This window comes from Condylura cristata, unplaced genomic scaffold (genome assembly GCF_000260355.1).
Source record: "Condylura cristata isolate star-nosed mole 26May11 unplaced genomic scaffold, ConCri1.0 scaffold00006, whole genome shotgun sequence".
Lineage (NCBI taxonomy): Eukaryota > Metazoa > Chordata > Mammalia > Eulipotyphla > Talpidae > Condylura > Condylura cristata.
The window spans coordinates 31,630,085-31,649,760 of record NW_004567107.1 but is presented as its reverse complement, the minus strand read 5'-3'; positions in this window follow the sequence as shown (position 1 = coordinate 31,649,760).

The following is a 19,676-nucleotide window of genomic DNA, read 5'->3' as shown; positions in this document are numbered from 1 at the left end:
TTAACAAAGTAAGATGCTCAAGGCATCTTTCTTGATTATTCTTTTTTGTTGTTTCAAATATTATGTCAATGATTTAATGTTCTATCCATCAAGTAAAGTTTATTACTCCTTTTATTATCCTTTGGACATCTAAAATGGTTCTCATGCTGAGAATATTTGTGTACATTTTTCACTTTCACTACAAGAAAATGTGATGTTTTTTGAAAGAGAGGGACCTTATAAACTTATATATCTCTTTCAGTGTCTAGACAAGTGTCTTACATCCAAAATCTCTGGTGCATTTACTGAATTGAATATGCCCTAAAAACTGGAATATCACAGGGGGGAAATAAAGCCAGTATTTTAGTATTACCTTGCAAAAGGTAGATAAGTACATTTACTGTAAAAAATGTATTTTATTCATAACACCAAATGAAGCAAGGATTTATAAAGAAAAATTCAAAGCACAAAATGATTTGATACATATATTCTATTCAAGCTGATTGTGCTAACTTTTCTTCTCAGCTTTTGCTATCTAGTTTCAAGCCCTCAAAGTCCCACTTGTTAAAAACATTTTTTACATTATTTACAAAGCTACTATGAGTCCCATAGGGTTGAAATCACCACTGTTGAATATATCATTATTCTCATAGTAGGTATTATTATCTGTTCATCTTTGTCAGTCTGAAAGTATCTGCTTTTACTAACATCCAAAATATTCTTTCTCTTTCCTTTTAGTGTACATGTCTAATGTCACCCCACCTGTAGTTTCCAGTTTGCCTCCCTGCTCTATTGTTCCAAACTCTTACAGTATGTGACCTTTCACTTTTGAAGTGTGATCTGCACAAATTTAATTTATTAAAATTAAAATCATACTGTATCTTTAGATTTTTAATAATAAAGATGAGTTTACGTCTTGATAATAAGGCATGTTTGATTGAAGGAAAAATAAATTTTAAAAATAGAGATGAAGGGTCTCCCTAGTGGCACAAACAGGTTAAAACACCATATTACGAAGCTCTTCAAAGCCACTGCAGCAAGAGTTTGATACCCCACCAGGGAGCTACCGCACATGGCGTGGCAGACCTCTCTGACCCGCCCACTGCTCCCCTCATCAGTGCACTTCGTTGATCTGCTTGTTCTGCTTCCCACTCTGTCTGTGGTGAATCCTCCCACCTTACCTTAAGCCTGTACCGCAGCTCTGTAAGCATAAATAAATACATCTTTAAAAAAAAAAAAGAGATGAAATCATAAAAATGTACTGGTTGACTTTCATCTAATGGTGATACCCTCCCGCTGGCCCCCTCCATTCCTGGTCTTGTAGGTCAGAGAGTATAGTTATTTGTGCAGACAGTAAAATCATATGTACAGCACACAGAAAAATATCTAGCAGTTACTGATTTACAAATAGGACAATAGATTATGGTGAACTCATGAAAGAGAATTCTTGTACATGGAAGAATATACATATAATAAATAATGCTATTCTGTGACTTCACAGATGAATAGGTGCATCCGGCACAAATATTTGGTCAAATTGGCTTCACTACTACAGTGCTATTCTGAACACCAATTCTGATTTGTGTGTGGGGGAATGTGGGGTGGGTGGGTGGAGAATGTTTCCCACATCACTTTGCAATTAACTCAGTTGTAACACTAGGAGTTAGCATTTGCTCCCACAGGGTAAGGCTCAGTCCTATGAGACTGCCAACCCCTCCAGCCCCCCCACACACTTCAGGTGCCAATCACCATGTAAGGCCTGACCTTCTAACTAACAGGCCAATTAGAGGTTACAGAGGCCCTCAACTTGAGTTAGATTAGTTTGCTAGAATGTCTCATAGAACTTAAAGAAACATTTTTCTTACCAGATTGTCAGTTTTTTTTTTTAAAGATTTATTTGTGCATACAGAACTGGGGTACAGAGACAGAGTGGGGAGCAGAACAGGCAGATCGACGAAGTACACTGCTGAGGGGAGCAGCGGGCGGGTCAAGAGAGGTCTGCCACGCCATGTGGTCACCTCCGGGGCAGGCGGGAATCGAACTCATGCGGAAGCGGCTTTAGATTCTCAGTGCTGTGCTTTAACCCGCTGCGCAACCAGGGAGGGCCAGATTGTCAGTTTTTTATAAACGGATGTAACTCAGTGTCAGTCAGATGTGTAAGATACTCTGGGCACTGTAAGGATTAAGGTTCTTTGCCCTGTCCAGGAGCAAAGTTCTCCCAGCACCTCTACTTGTTCACCAACCCAACAGCTCTCTGAATCTCATCCTTTTTGCGTGTTCATTGATAGGCAAGGCTTCATTGATAGGCAAAGGTTGATTAATTTATTGGCCATTGGTAGTTAATCCAACCTTCAGTTTCTCTTCCCTCCCACAAGTTGTGGTTGGCTCCTTGGCAACCAGCCCCATCCATAGGTGCTTCCTGAAAGTCATCTCATTATTATATATTCAGTTGTGTTGGGGAAGGGCTTGTTAATAATAAGTAGTCACACATTTACCTTTCTGGATTTACAGCCATAATATGATTTCAGGAACTGAGAATAATAAAACAAATATTTTTACAAAAGATGTTCTCTTCCTATTAACCTCAGGAAATAATAAGTGGTTGAGAGCTGAGTCTCAGGCATCATGGATGGAGACTAAACTATGCATGAGAACTATATTTTGGTCATCTGAAAGAGCAAGTATATATTTCCTATAAATAATGATATAGACAAACATACAAGAAGAGCAATGGTGGTTTTTAACCATTACTTTGAGATATGTTGATGTGTAGCAATGTTCCTCTTTAGCTAAGAACACATATTCCTTCCTAAAATTTGGAAATTACCCCATCTTTAATCTTCAAAAAGGATGAGAATTAGGATATAGCTCAACACGAAGTCACAATTAGCTGTTACAATTAAAACAATTTTTATCACTGCCATGATTGTCTATGCAAGCTATTGTAGGTCTATTGTATATATTTCATCCAGAAAATTATAGGTTATTGATATTTTTCTGTCTCAGTAAAGATAACTCAGATATGCATCATTTAGATAATATGAAATACAGTTTTCATATGAAGCATGCAATTTTCTAAAGACTTCTGGGTTTGCTCTGAGACCAGATTTTAGTTTTTCTGTCACATAGTGTCTTTGTGATGATGAATAAACTAGAAAACTTCCTGAACTTTCTTCTTGGAAATGCAGTGTTAATTAAATGAGGTAATATATTTATAGATCTTTTATATGTACTTTAGAATTCTTTATAAAATTTACACTGACATCTACCATTCTTTTACAATTATCTTAATAAAAGGTCTTTGTCCATTTTATGTCCCATTTGTTGCTCCGTAATTTCAGAAGAGTAATTTTTATCACTGTAATTATGCCAGACAAACAAATTCACAAATACATCTGAAAACCACTCATTCTAGGATGGAGCTTGTTTCTAGTGGATAGCATCCAAGTCAACCAAACAAATACATTTTCAAAGTCTCATTTTGTGGAGTGAAAGCACACTACCCTGTGAATTTAGTTATGAAAAAATATTGTTGTAAATCAATAAAACAGCAGGTTTTCCCTAACCCAACATCTTTTCTGTCAATAAAAGTGTGCAATTATATGATGGAAAACTGTGGCATTTAGGGAGATTTCAGTAGAAAAAACTAAAGGCTGTTCCAGCTTGACATATTCAGAGACAATTTGTAGGTGGCATGTTTTAACTTGCCCCAATCAAGTCTTAATTTGTTATGACTGAAAGAGAACAGTTGGGGCCAAAGTCTGAACTGAGGTCGCAGCTAGGCAAACAGCAGCCTTTCACCCCCACTGAGGGTGTGGCCCATCAGAGCCACCACTTCCTGCCATTTCTGTTCAGCCAGCCAGGAATTTCCCTTAATTTATATCCCCCCAAATCTGAATTTTTTTTTAAGATTTATTGATTTATTCATACAGAACTAGGGTACAAGCAGAGATGCGGAGGGTGAGAGGCTTCACCAGAGACAGAGTGGGGAGCAGAACAGGCAGGTCGACAAAGTACACTGCTGAGGGAAGCAGCAGGTGGGTCAGGAGAGGTCTGCCGCGCCATGTGGTCACCTCCGGGGCAGGCAGGGATCGAACTCATGCAGAAGTGGCTTCAGCTTCTTAATGCAGTGCTTTAACCCACTGTGCCACCAGGGACGGCCCCAAATCTGAAATTTTTATTGATTCTGAAAAGAGAAGACACTTAGAGTGCAAATGTTCTGAGGATTTCTACTCCCCTCACTATTGATTTGGTACTTGCTCCAGAATTGTGGGAACTTTAGGGGATGTTCTATGAATATTGCCTGGGGGAGATCATTTTAAATTTTATTCCTGTTAGGGTGGGGAGAGGCAAAACTAGTAATTTGGGTGAGTATTAAGGAATAGTTGACAGTGTTGTTGTTGTTTTAAATCTCTGCATCAACAGATAACATGCTCATTAGATGCTCATTTTCTCTTTAGATTGTTTCTGTGATTTTTTTGCCACTATTTTTAATGAAGTGTTTTTCTTACTCATTTCAAAGTAAAAGCATGATTCCTTTTTACTTCTTACTCATTTCTCTTTTTTAATTTTACTCAGGTAATACACACATAGCATAAAGTCAACATCTTAACCATTTTAAAGTGTGCAGATCAGTAGTTTGTATTAAATTCATAAAGTAGTACCACCATCACTGCTATTTAATACCAGAACATTTTCACTACCTTAAGAAAGAAACTTCATATTCATTAGCAGTTATTCTCCACCTGCCCCCTAACCTAGTCACGGGAGATCACTAATTTACACTTTGTCTCAATGTAGTTGAACAGTAGAATTGCTGGGTCACATGGCAATTCCATGTTTGACTTGTTGAGAAAAGGTCAAACTGTTTTCCACAGTGAATGTGTCGTTTCATTTTCCTATCAACAATGTAATTCTCCATCTGACTTACAAGTTTGTGGTTTGTTTATTTGATTAAAGTACAGCCATCTTCATGGATGTAAAGTAATAGTAATGCCTACTTCTGAACATTGTATTTCCCCAGTGACAAATGTGTTTAGCATCTTGTCATCTATTTACTGGCCATCTGACGTCTTTGTTAAAATTCAAGTTCTACTTCTAGCTTCTAGTCAAACTATTCAAGTCCTTTCAAGTCCTTTTTGTCATTGAATTGCAGAGTCTTTACACATATATATTATGGATACTAGAGTTTTACCAGATGCTTTGCAGATATTTTCTCCTATACTACTGAGTTGTTTTTTTTTTTTACTTTTGCATGTAGCTATACCATTATTCTAGCATCACTTATTTAAAAGATTAATCTTTCCTTAGTGAATGATCTTGGCAACCTTTTTTGAAAATCAGCTGATCGTAAAATATGGGTTTATTTCTGCATGTTTTATTGTATTCCTTTATTATGTTTGTAATGTTTTGATTATGTAGCTTTGTATTAAGTTTTGAGGAAAGATGTATGAGTCTTCTAGCTTTACATTTTCTTTTACAAAATTGTTTTGGCTGCTTGCTCTTGCAGTGTTATGTGTATTTTAGGGTCAGCTTGTTCTTTTCTACCAAAAAAAAAAAAGTTAGACTTTCAGTATAGAGTGCAGTCAGTCAGTAGATAAATTTTGCCATGTAACATTAAGCTGTTGTCAGTGATACAGGGTGGTATCCTATGCCAGTGTATGACTCCCCATGTTTATTTTTTAAATAGTTTTTAGTGTATACATATTACTATATTTGGCTAAAATTATTAAGTATTTTAATATTTTTGATACTATTGTAAGGGAAACCTCTTACTTTTATTTTCTATTTTTTAACTGCATACAGAGAGAAATAATACTGGCTTTGAATATTCATTTTGTATCCTGAAACTGCATTAATTCCATGTATTAATTCTACTAGATTTTTAGCTAGAGTCCTTGGGCTTTTCTATACATACATATACACACATCTTGCCATCTGTGTAATTGCTAATAGATCATCTATTTCTAATCATCTATTCTTAATATATAGTTCTATTTCTTCCTATACAATCTAGATGCATTTTAATTTCTTTTTCTTATTTAATAGCTCTGCTTGAACTTCTACTAAACAGTCAGACCGAAGAGGTAAAAATAGACATTCTTTACTTGGTTCTGTTTTTAAAGGAAAAGTTTTCAACATTTCACCATTAACTATACTGTTAGCTGTGTGATTTTTATTTTTCAAATTTAAAATGTTCTCTACTATTTGTAATTTGGTTATTTTATTTTAATCACAAAAAGTGTTGTGTTATATGATTTTATGTATCTATTAAATTCTGTATCTATTAAGGATAGGTTTTCTACACTTCATTCTATTAATATGGTATAGTATATTGAGTAACATGTATATGTTGAACCATTCTTGTAATCCTTGGATAAATCTCACTTGGTCATAGTGTTTGCTCTTAAAAAAAAAAAAAAGATTTATTTAGTTATTCTTATGAAACTTGGGGTGTAGACCAGAGGTGCACGGGCAGCTAGAAGATTCACCAGAACCAGAGTGGGGAGCAGAACAGGCAGATCAACGAAGTACGCTGCTGAGGTGAACAGTGGGCAAAACAGGAGAGGTCTGCAGTGCCATGTAAGTCACCTGCTGAGTGGGGTTCAAACTCAACACTGAAGCAATTATGGCCAGCTTGCAGTGCTGCATCCTAACCAGTTGCGCCACCAGGAAGGGACTGTTTGCTCTTTTTGATACACTTAAGTATTTGATTGGCTAGTGTTTTGTTGATGTGTGTCTCTGTGTTTATGCGAAATACTGGCCCGTAATTTTCTTTCCTTGTTCTTTGTCCTCCAATGGAAATAATGGCCTCATATAGTGAGTTATAAAGCATTCCCTCATTTTGCACTTTTTGATAGTTGGTAGGTTTTAAGAAAACTTATCATTTGTTCTAGGTTTTTCAAGGACCACAAATTGCCAAAATGGTCTTTCTTAAAAGAAAATCTTGACTTACACCACGTGAAGAAATTAAACCAGTAATAAAAACTTTCAACAAATGAAAGCCCAGAAACTGTTGTCTTCACTGGTCAATTCTACCAAAAACATTTTAAATAGACTGAATATGTATCATTCCCAACCTCTTGTTATTGTCACAAATTGTTATGATATATTCATTAACATAGAATTAATATTATTTATGCAGCTGTTTTTAAAGCACAGAGAAAAAAAATAGCTACTAACAAAATTACATAAATGCTGACTTTCACATTGGACTTCTAGTTACCTTATCAGTGTTCTGTAGGTCTTCTCAAAGATTTGAGTTACTGTTTATTATCCTTTCATTTCAAGCTTAAATATTCCCTAGAACATTTCTTGTAAGTAGTTATAATAACAACAAATTTCTCAATTTTTGTTTATGCAGACTGTATTAATTTGTCATTCAATTTTGAAGGATGTTTTCTCTGGATAAAGAATTTTTAGCAGACAGATTTCCCCTTCTTCTCCCATTCCCCCAGAATTTTGAATGTGCCATGCCATGGTTTCTGTTTTCTGATGAGAAATCAGCTTTTAATCTTATTGTTGATTCCTTGTGTACACATTGCTTCTCTCATAGTTTTTGGCTTCTTTCTTTTATTTTGCTTTTGACAGTTTGATGCTGATGTGCCTTGTAGATCTCTTGAATTTGTCCTACTTGAAATTTGTGGATTTTTTTTTTTTGGCTACAAAGATTAAAATTTATTGAGACACATTTTCATAGTTTGGTTTTATTTCTCATTCATGGTACCCTTTAATTTTGATCATATTTATTAAAGTGGTTTTAAATTGGTTTTGCTAATATCCAGTGTCTGAACTTTGTCAGAAAGGATTCCATTAACAGCTTTTTATCTGTATGTGATATAATTTATTTCTTTGAATGTTCCATAGGGTTTTTTCCCCCTGAAACTGAATATTTAGAATATTATGACAGCTCTGAAAATTAGATTTGCCTTAATTGTCAATGTTTTTTATTACAGTTTTTGTTTGTTTTCTGAACTAATTTTGTAATGTCTGTATTCTTTGTTATGTTCAGTCAGCGAAGTCTTGGTTGCATTAACGTGGTGGTCAGATTTTCTTAAGAATCTGGAACAACAAAACAATCTCTGCTCTTTTTACATGGAGTCTCTGTGTAGACTATAGCACAGTTCAACAGTCAGGCCATTTAAAACTCTGCCTTATCTTTCACTTCCTGCTTTTGCAAACCTAAAAGTCGATCAGAGGTGAGAGTAAGCGCTTTTTCAGGTATTTTCTGAGAATGTACATGACTCTAGAGAACTCTAGATTGCTAGGAATATGTCAGAAATTTGCCAAAGTCCTTCTGCCTCCAAATATTTCATTTTTCAGCCTTTCCTCCTAAGTACTTTAGTTAGTCTATTGTTTGTCCCAGATGCTACACATCGCACCAAGAATCCATAGCTAATATTTTTGACAAATGCCACCTGGGTGACCATTTCTTCACTGAAGAGTCCAAATTAGGTGAGATAAATGCACATTAATGGACCTTTGAGCTGGTCCTCTGTGGAGCTTGCAGATACATCACAGCACACAACTACTGTTCTTTCCTATCAAGGATTGTGCTGTTTTCTGTAAGACCAAAAGCGTTGCCTATTTTCATTAAGGACACTTCCTGCGTAGAATTTGGTGATGAGAACATAGTACATTAAATGCTTCAAAGCTCCTTTCCCTTGAAACTCAGTTATTTTTGCCTTGATTCCATGTTCCTTTAGTTTTTAGTTTCCTGAGTTTTGGAAAAGGTAACACAGATAGGATTTGCAAGTTTATTCATTGCTTAAGGAGAAACAGTATTTTTTAGTTTCTTATGCTGCCATCTTTACTGATGATATTCTGAAGTATTGTTATACATGATATTGTATTTTTATTAAATTTTTCTATGAATTCTAATTATATTCTGGCTGATTTTCCAGTCTATTCTGTGTGTCATTATATGTGCCATGAAGAATTGTCCTCCTGCCCTCTTTCCCCCACAACTAGTCTTCAGTTACTTCCTACTTTTCTATAATAGCAAATCTGATGAAATGTTGAATATCATTTACTGTGAGGCATTTTTATGTTCTTTACAATTTTAATGGAAATATGGATTACTTTGCATTTACAGTATACAGAGATATTTTTAACATAATGGAAAAAATACCTGCTATTTTTTCTGAAATTGTGATGAAAGTTGACTATGATAGTTATTTTAAAATAATTTTGAATAAATGCTCTTTCTAATTTTCTAAGAACTTTTATTCATAAAGACATTAAATGCCATTGAATTTAAATGTAAAAATGGAAACATCAATATTTCTGCATTATATTTATTTACATTGCAACCAAGGTAAAATGAAACAAAATGGAAAATGTATTTATTTTGATAACTGGGATGTGCTGGGATGAGTCAGATTTCATGCATAGTGATACTCAGGGATCAAAATTCTGTCATGAAGAATTCATGCCTTTCCATACATCCAAGTTCTTTCGCTCCTCTTTGAGCTAGCAAGTACTGGAGCTTTGACTCAAAGTCATGTCTTTGGAATCATAGCTCATAAAAAAGAAATACTGAATGCAAAGCATATGTAATCTTTTAGTTGACTGTTCTTTTTCTGTTTAACTAATTTACTTTTCATTGCATGAACAAGGCCACATTTCTCCTCCTTTATGCTTGGTTTAGGCTTCTGCAAAGTCACCACAACTTGTTTCATCAACTTTTTGAAGATCAACTTGGATATCACTTTTGAGGTTCTTCTCACTGAGATCACCCAATCTAAAGTATTGCCTCTTAGTTATATCACCATATTTTATTCTTTGAACCACTTACTAAGTTGTGAGTTTAATTATTGTTTGCTTTTTTATTAACTTTATCGTTTTTGAGATAGAGCACATCCTTATCTTATGGAACATTATTACATCCCTAAACTACCCAGTATTTATTCTATGCACAATAAATATTTTGGTGAAGTAAAAATATCCTCAGATTGATTTATAACAACTTTGGTCTTCCAAAGTTTAAATTCTACTCTTTGATACTCTCAATGTAGGTCTAAATTCTGTTCTTATAATTAAAAATTCTTTTGCAGTTCTTCCAAGGTTCATTTTCTCATCTTCATCTCATCGTGTGCCTAAGCATAGCTTCTTTATTAAAAGCAGACCATTATATTTACCTTCTTCTCAAAAATTGTTTATTTTCTAAAATGTGTTTCAGTTTCCACTGTGAATCACTTTTATAAGTTTATCCTCCTGAATATACAAATTGATGCCTCCTTTTCTCTATTTATATAGCACTTTAAGAACATCTTCCCCCTCCCCTATTTCTTTACATTTCATGAAATTAGGAAAGAGAGCTGCATTAAGTTACAGTGTTGGAACAATGGATTTCTACTTTTCTCTCTTCACTCTCCAGTTTTGTCAGGTACATTTTCTTCTAGGGTTTGAACACTGATAGCAATGCCAGTGCCACTAGGTATTCATCTTGTGACATGTCATTGGAATGAAGCAAGTCTTTTCCTGTATGCCAGCATCTGGTTGCGTAACCCCCCAACATGTATAATACAAACACATATTTAGTGTATATATGTATACACAAGTATGTATGCACACAAAGACAAGCATGTATATCCACACACAGACACATACACATTTCTGAATTTGCAAGGCCTTGTAGTTGAGGACAGAGTGTCTAATTTAGCTATCAGTGTTACCCCAAACAAATGCACATATACACACCATCTTTTCTTCTCTCTGATTCTTTATTATTTGTTCTGCAGTGGATGTACAAAGGTTAAAGGTGGATAGCAGAATTCTCTGTCTTCCTGTAAAGGTGCAGAATGCCTACCTGCTTTTGTTGTATTTGGCAGGGAATACACAGTGAATGGAGAAGACATAACTTCCTACCCTATTTTGTCATCTGTTTCAAAAGACTGCTTGTAAAGCTAAGTGTGGTTTTCTTAATTCAGCACCTACAGCTAAGTAGCAATTAGACATTCCAGACCTAAGTAATAGTTTTTCTATAAGTCTTTATTTTTGGAAGGTGTGAGTTTCTATCTTGTTCTCTTTCTTCATAGGTATTTTAGTGATAAATTGGAGAGGCTGAAGCAGAAGTTCTCAGCCAGATGCACTTTAAGCTGGAGAATAGAGTGCGTTGTGTTCACACATGTTGTGCAGCCAAAGTGAGCCGTCATACTCCTTTGGTGCTTTTGATTTTTTCCCTTCCCTAGCAGGACCAACCCCGACTTGAAATCTTTAAAGTTGATGGACTGTAAAGTGATCAGATACACTTGACTCTGTGTAATGCACAAAGCCTTTGGGTTTTGTTATTTGTGCTGGATTTAATGAGCCATATGAGAAAAATAAAATTAACACCTCATCATAGTGGGATGTTTAGTACAAAGACAATTAGCAGCTCAGGGAGATGTCCGATCTCATCTGAGGGCCTCACAACCCTGAAGAGTCAGGTTTGTTGTTCAGTGTGTTTCCCAGGAGTGGTGGGCTGAGGTTTCTGCATGGCTACATCCTGGCTTTAGAGGAAGACCTAGAGCACATGCAATCAGAGGGATGAGTGCTCTGGATATGTTCTGTCATGTTGACTACATCAACTGCACTTTTCTCTTAGGTTCTGATTCCCTTTATAAACTTGAAAAAGAACAGGGGCTGCAGTTAAATGAACGAGTCACCAAGGAAAAATATTGCATATGTGGGACACAGATGTGGGATAAGTATGGGAAATGAGCAAAAGGTGTTCACAGGATAGCTGACTGGGACATTTGTTTTATTTCTGTTAGAAAGGACATGTATTCTTAATTTTTTTTAAGATTTATTTATGCATACCAAACTGGAGTACAGGCCAGAGGTACAGGACTGGTGAGAGGATTCACCAGAGACACAGTGGGGAGCGAACAGGATGACTGATGAAGTACACTGCTGAGGGAAGCAGTGGGCAAGACAGGAGAGGTCTGCTGCCCGTGTGGGTCACCTTCAGTTGACAGGATAGAACTCATGCTGAGAGGCTGTGGCTAGCCTTGCAGTGCTGCATGTTAACCCACTGTGCCACCAGGACATTTAACTTTCCTGAAACAGAGTACCTACGTGGAAACCGTCAGTCTTTAAACACGCAGGCACACTCACAGATGTGCATGCATATGTGTTCGTATCCACTGATTGCCTTTGGTTTAATCTTTTTCTCTTCTGATGCTATGCTAGCTTGAACAGAAGCCCAAGTCTAACGGTTTAGTTGGATTAAACCTCCATTTGGGGACATGTATACATGTCCAGCTTTCTGAGTTATCTTATTTGTCAAAAAACCAGTAAAACTCCTTCTGTAATCCCATCTAGTGGACTTCCATTTTTATTGTCTCTTTTTCCTCCCAGTCATGCATATTTTTCTGCCAAAAATTTTCACTTACTCCTCTATCCTCACAGATCCCTTGCTCTGTGCCTTTCCCTTTGCTGTAGCATTAAAAAATTACTGATTCTTGTAAAATAGATACTTTTGTGTGGAGGAGGTTGGTAAAAGATGGATGGAAGAGGAGCTAAGCAGGGTTAATATTGAACTGAGAACTTCAGGAAAAAATAAACTTTAGTTGGTCAAAGGAAAGTGAGCTTTGGGGATCATTATGAATACTTTTCATCAAACAAGAACTTTGTTTTCAAGATGCCTACAACACAATGGGAATAAAGATAATGAAAAATAATACAAATGATGGTCATTGCCTGTTAGTGTACTTAGCTCAATAATTTAGTTATCTATTGCTATATAACAAATCAAGCCCAGATCTAATAGTTTAAAAGAACAAATATTTGTTATCTCACAATCTTTGTGAGTCAAAGATCTAGATGCAGCTTGCATTATTATTGGCAGGATTCAGTTCCTCACAGGTTATTGGCTCCAGTTCCTGGCTCAGGGGAGTCTCCATAAGCAGCTCACAACGTGGCAGCTTGTTTCTCTCAGAGCAAGCAAGTCAGAGAGCCAGAGAGAGAAAGCAAGAGGAAAGACACACTTCCTTTTTGATCTAATCTCAGAGTGACAACCTTTACTTTTGTCTTATTCTATTTGCTAGAGGTGAGCCACAAACTGCAAGCCTAATCAAAGGTAGAGATCCTACAAGCCATCAATAGGTGGTAGAGATCTTGGGAATCATTTTAGAGACTGTCTGCCACACACTCGGTTGCCACATAAATACATTTTGAATGAATAAGTACAGTGTGAGATGTACAAATAAGGAACTGGAAACTTCTGAGGAAAAAATGGTATAGGAAATGCCCTTAAGAGAAGACACTTCAGTGGGACTTTAATGATAAGCAGGAGTAGGTCATTTGGAAATGAATGGAATATGTTTGTACTTAGAGAAATGTTACCAGTGATTGCACAAGGAAAGAAAAGGGTAGTTAAAAATTCGTAGCTCTGCCATCATTAAAGGCATCTCATTAAAGAATGCACCATAGTGTTTAATCATATACCAAAGTAATTACATTTTATTCTGAACGGTGACCTGTCTTAGTGAGTTCAGGCTACTATAACAGAATTCAAGACTGGGTGACTTAAATAGAAAATATTTACTTCTCATAATTCTGGAAACTAGGAAATTTGAGATAGGGTGCTGGTAAAAATCAAGTTATGGTGTGGAAGCTTTTCCTTGTTTTCAGATAGCTACCTCTTTAGGAACTGAGTGAGAGAGAGTAGCAAGACAGAGAGTGAGAGAAGAGAAAGAGTGAGAGTGAGTGAGAGAAAGAAAGAGAGGAGACTGATCACTTCACAGAAGTCCATTAAACCTATCTGAAGAGCCCATTCTCACAAGTCCATTTAAATTTAATTATTGCCCAGAGGTGTCACCTCCTAATGTTGTCACATTGTTGAATTAAGGTTTCATCATAAGAACTTTTTTCAACCCATTATATGACCTCATTCAGAATTTATGCAAACATAGACTTCATGAGGAGTAAATCTACAATTATTAAATCATTCCCCTAATCCAAATGTTTACAAAGGTAGACATTGTGTTCATTTAGTTTCCCCAATTCGGAAAATCATCCCTGTTTATCCTTCTTGATTTCCCTGCTGCTTCAATTACATTTCCCAACAGAACAGTACCACCATCAAACTTTTCAGACCTGTCCCAAACTCAGACAACTCAGATTGTGTTCATATTTCATAATAAAAGAGCAAGTGTTTCATGGTTACCCAAAGTTATGAGATATGAAATAAATAACAGAATTAAGTAGGAAGGAAGGCTTTCATTTTTTTTTTTTCCAACAAGAAGAAATTTTTTCTAGGAGATTGCCTGAGCCTGAAAGAAAACAAGTGTAAGCATTAAACTTATGCTAAAAAGACCACTAGTATATTGCACGTGAAAAAAGGAGATGAATCTATTAAAAGCAATTTTCCCATTTCCTTGCCTGCTTCCTGCTATCAGTGACAGCATGGGTGGGATAAGAAAACCGCTACATTTATCGACGTGGTGCAAATATATCTAGAGTAAGGAAATCCACAGTATACACATTGGGTTAAAAATAAAATAACCAACATTGATTCCTTGAAAAAAATATTCACACTACATATTAGATTATTTCTTGAATTATATGTAAATATTCTAATGTCTCTGGCTATAATTTAAGTAACCTTGTCTTTAGTTGATAGAGAGAAGGTAATTGAGAACAACAATTAAGAATTGTTTGATTTTTCCATTTGTCACACAGTTGAAAATAATCACTCATTTTTATTTAAAATTCTGGGCAAATTTTAAAATGATAGCTTGAGTTGTCTATTAATACAGAGTGGAAAGGCCTGAAATTTTAACGTTAAAATGTTTTGACATTTTTACTCATTTTACTGTTCAATCTATTACTTTAATACCATCAGAAAGGGGGGGAAATCTAAAGATTTGAAATGACTGAAAAGGGAAGGCACAAAAATGATCTGTTGCTAGTTGTAACGTTGGTTTTATTAAAAGTACACTGTATGCATTGGAGGCTGCAGGGATAACGTGGGAAGGGGAGGGGTGAAGATGATAAAGAGAAGTAAAACGGAGGAAGGGGCCTTAATGTTGACCTGTAGTGTGTTTTCGTCTTGCATATATTTCCTTCTCTTCCTCCTTTCTGGTTTCTTCTCCTTCCTTTCTTCCTTCCCTCCATCTTTTCTTTCCTTCTTTCCTCCTTCCCTTTCTTCCTTAATTAAATGAAAAAGTAAGAATTGTATGGACTTTGGTGAGAAGGTATGTGGGCCATTGGAGAATCGTAGAGACCTGATGAACTGCAGCCATCTATAATGTTTAGGAGAATCCTTGTCACACATTTAGAGTCTGCTCTCTGTCCTTTCTATAAAGGTACTGTTTATCACATAGCGAAGCCTGATTAAATAAACCATAGGCAAACTGTATGCATAAAGTGATGACTATCAGTGAATTTGACACATGCTTTCCTCCATTTTGACAAAAGATGGCAATACTAAGGCAAAAAGACATTCAAAGGCAGTGTTCTGGGTTCACTGGAAAAATGACCAGTAGTAACAAGACAGCCACTCCTACAGACCATTAGCTTTCCCTAGGGAGTAACATGTGGTTTGTTGGTCTCTCATCTCATATTCTCTGAGCTTTTCTTTCCTTTCTTAGTGAACTATCTTGGTTTCCGTAGAATGTCATTATAAGAATTTCTTTTGATTTTAGAATAAAAATCTAAAAAGATTTTTAACGTGTATTATGACAATGTTCAATCAGTCACCAGTGCCACCATCAAAGTCTTTGGTGTTGATTACTCAACCTCCATATTCTCAGAGAACGCAGTAATCTGCGCCTAGGGACCACATCTAAATACTTCCCTGCCACAGTTCCTACAGAGTCCTCTTTCATACCTCTTCTTGTCTTTTCCGTTCCTATATCACAGAATGAAATTGATCTATACTTTGGATTCTCTGTATTTCACAGAAACATGGATGGAGCTAGAAGGGATTATGGTCAGTGAAATAAATAAGAAGGAAAAGAAAAATATCAGATGGTCTCACTTATAGGAGTATAGGTGAACCAAAGAAAGAATCAGGGAAAAATAATAACAATTAAAAAACATAACACAACACAGGGCCCTCTGTGGTGGCACAGCGGGTTACAGCATAGCACTAAGAAGCTAAAGCCAGTTCAGCATGAGTTAGATCCTCTGCCCCGGAGGTGACCCACATGGCGCAGCAGACCTCTCCTGGCCCACACGCTGTTCCCCTCAGTAGTGTACTTCATTGATCTGCCTGTTCTGCTCCCCACTCTGTCTCTGGTGAGTCCTTTCACTGCCCCTGCACCTCTGGCCTGTACCCCAGTTCTGTATGCATAAATAAATAAATCTTTAAAAAGAACAGAACACAACAAAAGAAAAATAAACAGACAACTATAAATCTTCAGGGAGGGGGAGGCAAAGGGATTGAGATGGGGTGGAAGGAGCACAAGGTTCTGTGGTGATGGCACACCACAATGGGTGAAATGCTGGTGGGAGTTCTATGGAGACTACCCCTGAGAAAAGAAAGCAAACACTGTAAAAATGAAAAATGAACAATGATATAAACTATATATGAATAAAAAATAGACATCTTACATCACTCTTCTCTGATACCAGATCAGATAGTCTCCATTCTCCCTTTTTACTATATCTGCTTTTTCTATAGTAAAAATGTAATATAAAATCAAATTGGCCCTTTTCATTCTGACTTTATTGCTCTTTGTTGTATTTCATGCCACAGGGCACTCACCCCTCCTGGAGCCTTCACCTTCCATCACTGCCAGTTATAACTCCTGATTTCCCTCCAACATCTGAAAACAGTTACTGTTTCTTCTTTATGTGTTGCCCTTACTCTGGACCTCTCTTGGGGGGATGCTATCATGCACCACCCAGAAGTCCCTTCAGAAATGAAAGCTACTCCCCTGCAATACTGGAGTGATGCTAGTTAGCTTAGATTCTAGCTCTCTCTGGACATTGACTTAGTGACAAACACTGGCTTCACCTGAGCTCATACCTCATCAAGGGAGAGTTTGCAACTATGCTCTCATCAACAAGAGGTATAAAGCCCCTTTCACCTCAGATCTGAAGAATTATTCCAGCTCTCTGTGGTTTGCTGATGATTCAGTGATGGTGCTAAGCTTCCCCCCGTGTCCAGTGCTGTTTTTCTCTTCTTTATACAACCTCTTTATACCCCATCAGATGTACTAATACGTGTCCCTTATGTACATCTCCATCTCAGCATTGACTCCTAAGGAGTCCAGTCTGGCCCATTCCAGAGATGTTTGAGTAAATGGAACCCTAAATAATTTTAATGGACACTCTGCAAATTGTTGACCTGACCTTATCAGGAATGGAGAGCCTGCTCAGAGTTTCTACACTCAAATGTTTTATATTCAAGTAAGGAGGACATAACCAGAAAACATTATAAAAAGTGACTGACTAAGATGTTGAAGAGTAAAGATCATAATTTTGCACAAGGCAGTCACGTAGAATACATTTTAGTCTTTAAATTATTTTATAATTTAATGACAGCAACAAAGTTAATAAAAATTCCAAAGACTAATGAAAAGATGTCAGAATGGGAAATACTTTTACTTAGAACCATGAAGTTTGTCATGCATTTTCACATATTATCTCCTTTGATCATTAAACTATTGCTAGAGGTGAGGTTATAATCACAAGTTTATGAGTGAAAAAGTTTTCCTCTGAGAGTTTAAGGGCTGGCTGAGCCCCTTGCTAGGAAACAGAGTTGGTCAATTCCACTTGGGGAATAATGAGAGCAGCTGCATTATCAACTGAGTCTATCCTTGGCCAACCTCTGTTAGGGCACTCATGCATGTGGTCAGGAATATGGAGTGTGCCAGATCCTGAAGTTAGCTTTTGCCTTATCTCTCATTTGACACTGGTTGGTAAGAAGAGCAAAAGGCCCTGAGTCAGTGTCCTATCTGTCCTCAAACAATCTTACTAGTCTTCTAAAGATTTCCATCGAAATGTGGTTGCTTTTGTTTTTCCCATTCCTCACCCCTCTGACACTTTCTTCTTATTCACTCATAGTTTTAAGCCAGCGCTGTCCAATAGAACATTACGTGGCAGCGGAAATGTTCTATATCGCTGGTGAGCCGCAAAGTTGCCACTAACCACTGTGACCATTGATCACTACAGATGGAATTAATAGACTGAGAAACTGGCTCCTGAATTTCATTCAACTAAGGTTGAGTTGAACTTGTTAAAACAGGCACAGACAGCTTAGTCTACCCTTTCTCTGGTGCCAGATCCACGCTTCTTCTCAAGTCTCCCAGTTTCCTACCACCTTGATTTCTCCTCCGCATTCCAAGGTTGGCATTTCTCTCTTTCACACCTTATTCCATTCGTTGCCTTTCCAGTCCCCAGGCCATGGATTCCAATTCCTACCTTGCACCTCAGAAACTTGGGCATGTTCTGAAGATGACTACTCCAAGGCAGGTATTGCTGTCAAACGGGCTGCCGCCAGAGAGAGAGCATCATCTCTGGGCAGCACTTTATTCTGAAATATTTAGAAATGGGCTCCATTTTGGTTGTCCCTGTCTAAGCTCAAAATACCCCTTTTGTCTATAATTAATGACTTCTTCCCAGAAGGCTTCATAGCTTTCTATTGCTTCCTCATGATAGCCTGAACCAAATTACAAGGATTTCCCTGTCATACTTTATATTATTAAATTGTGGACTTTTCGAGGACAAGATCACACTGCATGCAACTTTGTACCCCTCACTGCTAAGCAGATACTCCAAACAGTAGGATCTCAGTAAATTTTTATGAAATGTACATATCCACTTGGGCTCTGACAACAGTCTGTCTTCATTAGTAAATCATTTTCCTTTCCTAAGGTCCCACTCTCAGAAAATGGTGGTCTGAGATGTCAATTTCTTTTATACACTCTTTTAATTGTTTTCTTGAAAATTGCTAGTGCAGAGTCCATTTACATAAACGTAGGTAACAGACCAATTGTTTACAGACTTATTGCTTGAATACATTTTTGTTTCTTTTTATTCACTTCTACTATATACATCACTTATTTCTCAAAATAACAGTGGAAACAATATTGTCTGTTAAACATCTCCAACAGTTGGAAATATTGCACAATCTTTGTGTACCTCAGTTTGCTTCTATTTCCTCCATTGTTCATCATTACCCTTAATTATATGAATAAGTTGTTTGGTGGGACTGCTTCCAAAATGTGAATTCTCTACAGTTATTATCTCTTGTGTATGCCACGTGTATCTAAATTCACAAAAGTTCAATATACATTTGACAAGTTATTAAATACTAAATGTGGTTTAACATACATGTGAACTACCATAGTAAATAAGTTTCTGATGATGAGAGGTATTTATTCTCTTATAATTTTAATTAAGTCATTTTAGATGTTGAAATACTATAATACTATAATAATTTTCCCAATCCGTGCTGCCTTTCCTGGGTAGCTTGAACAGACTCTAAATTTCCTTTGGCTCATGATGCTATATTGAATATTTTTCTAACCATACATTTGATTTTTAGTCACATTCATCCTTATATCATTGTGCATTGTCCTTGTACCAGTTAGCAGAGTTTCCCTGCAATTTCTCCTTTCAAAACTTGGATAACTTTGATAATCCGCAGGAGTGATATTTAAAATATTTTAACAAGGAAGAGCTTGGCAAAAATTCAGAATGGACACCTGCAGGAGCCCTTGGACTGGGTTCTGCAAGCCACCTGCTGAGCTAGGCTTTAC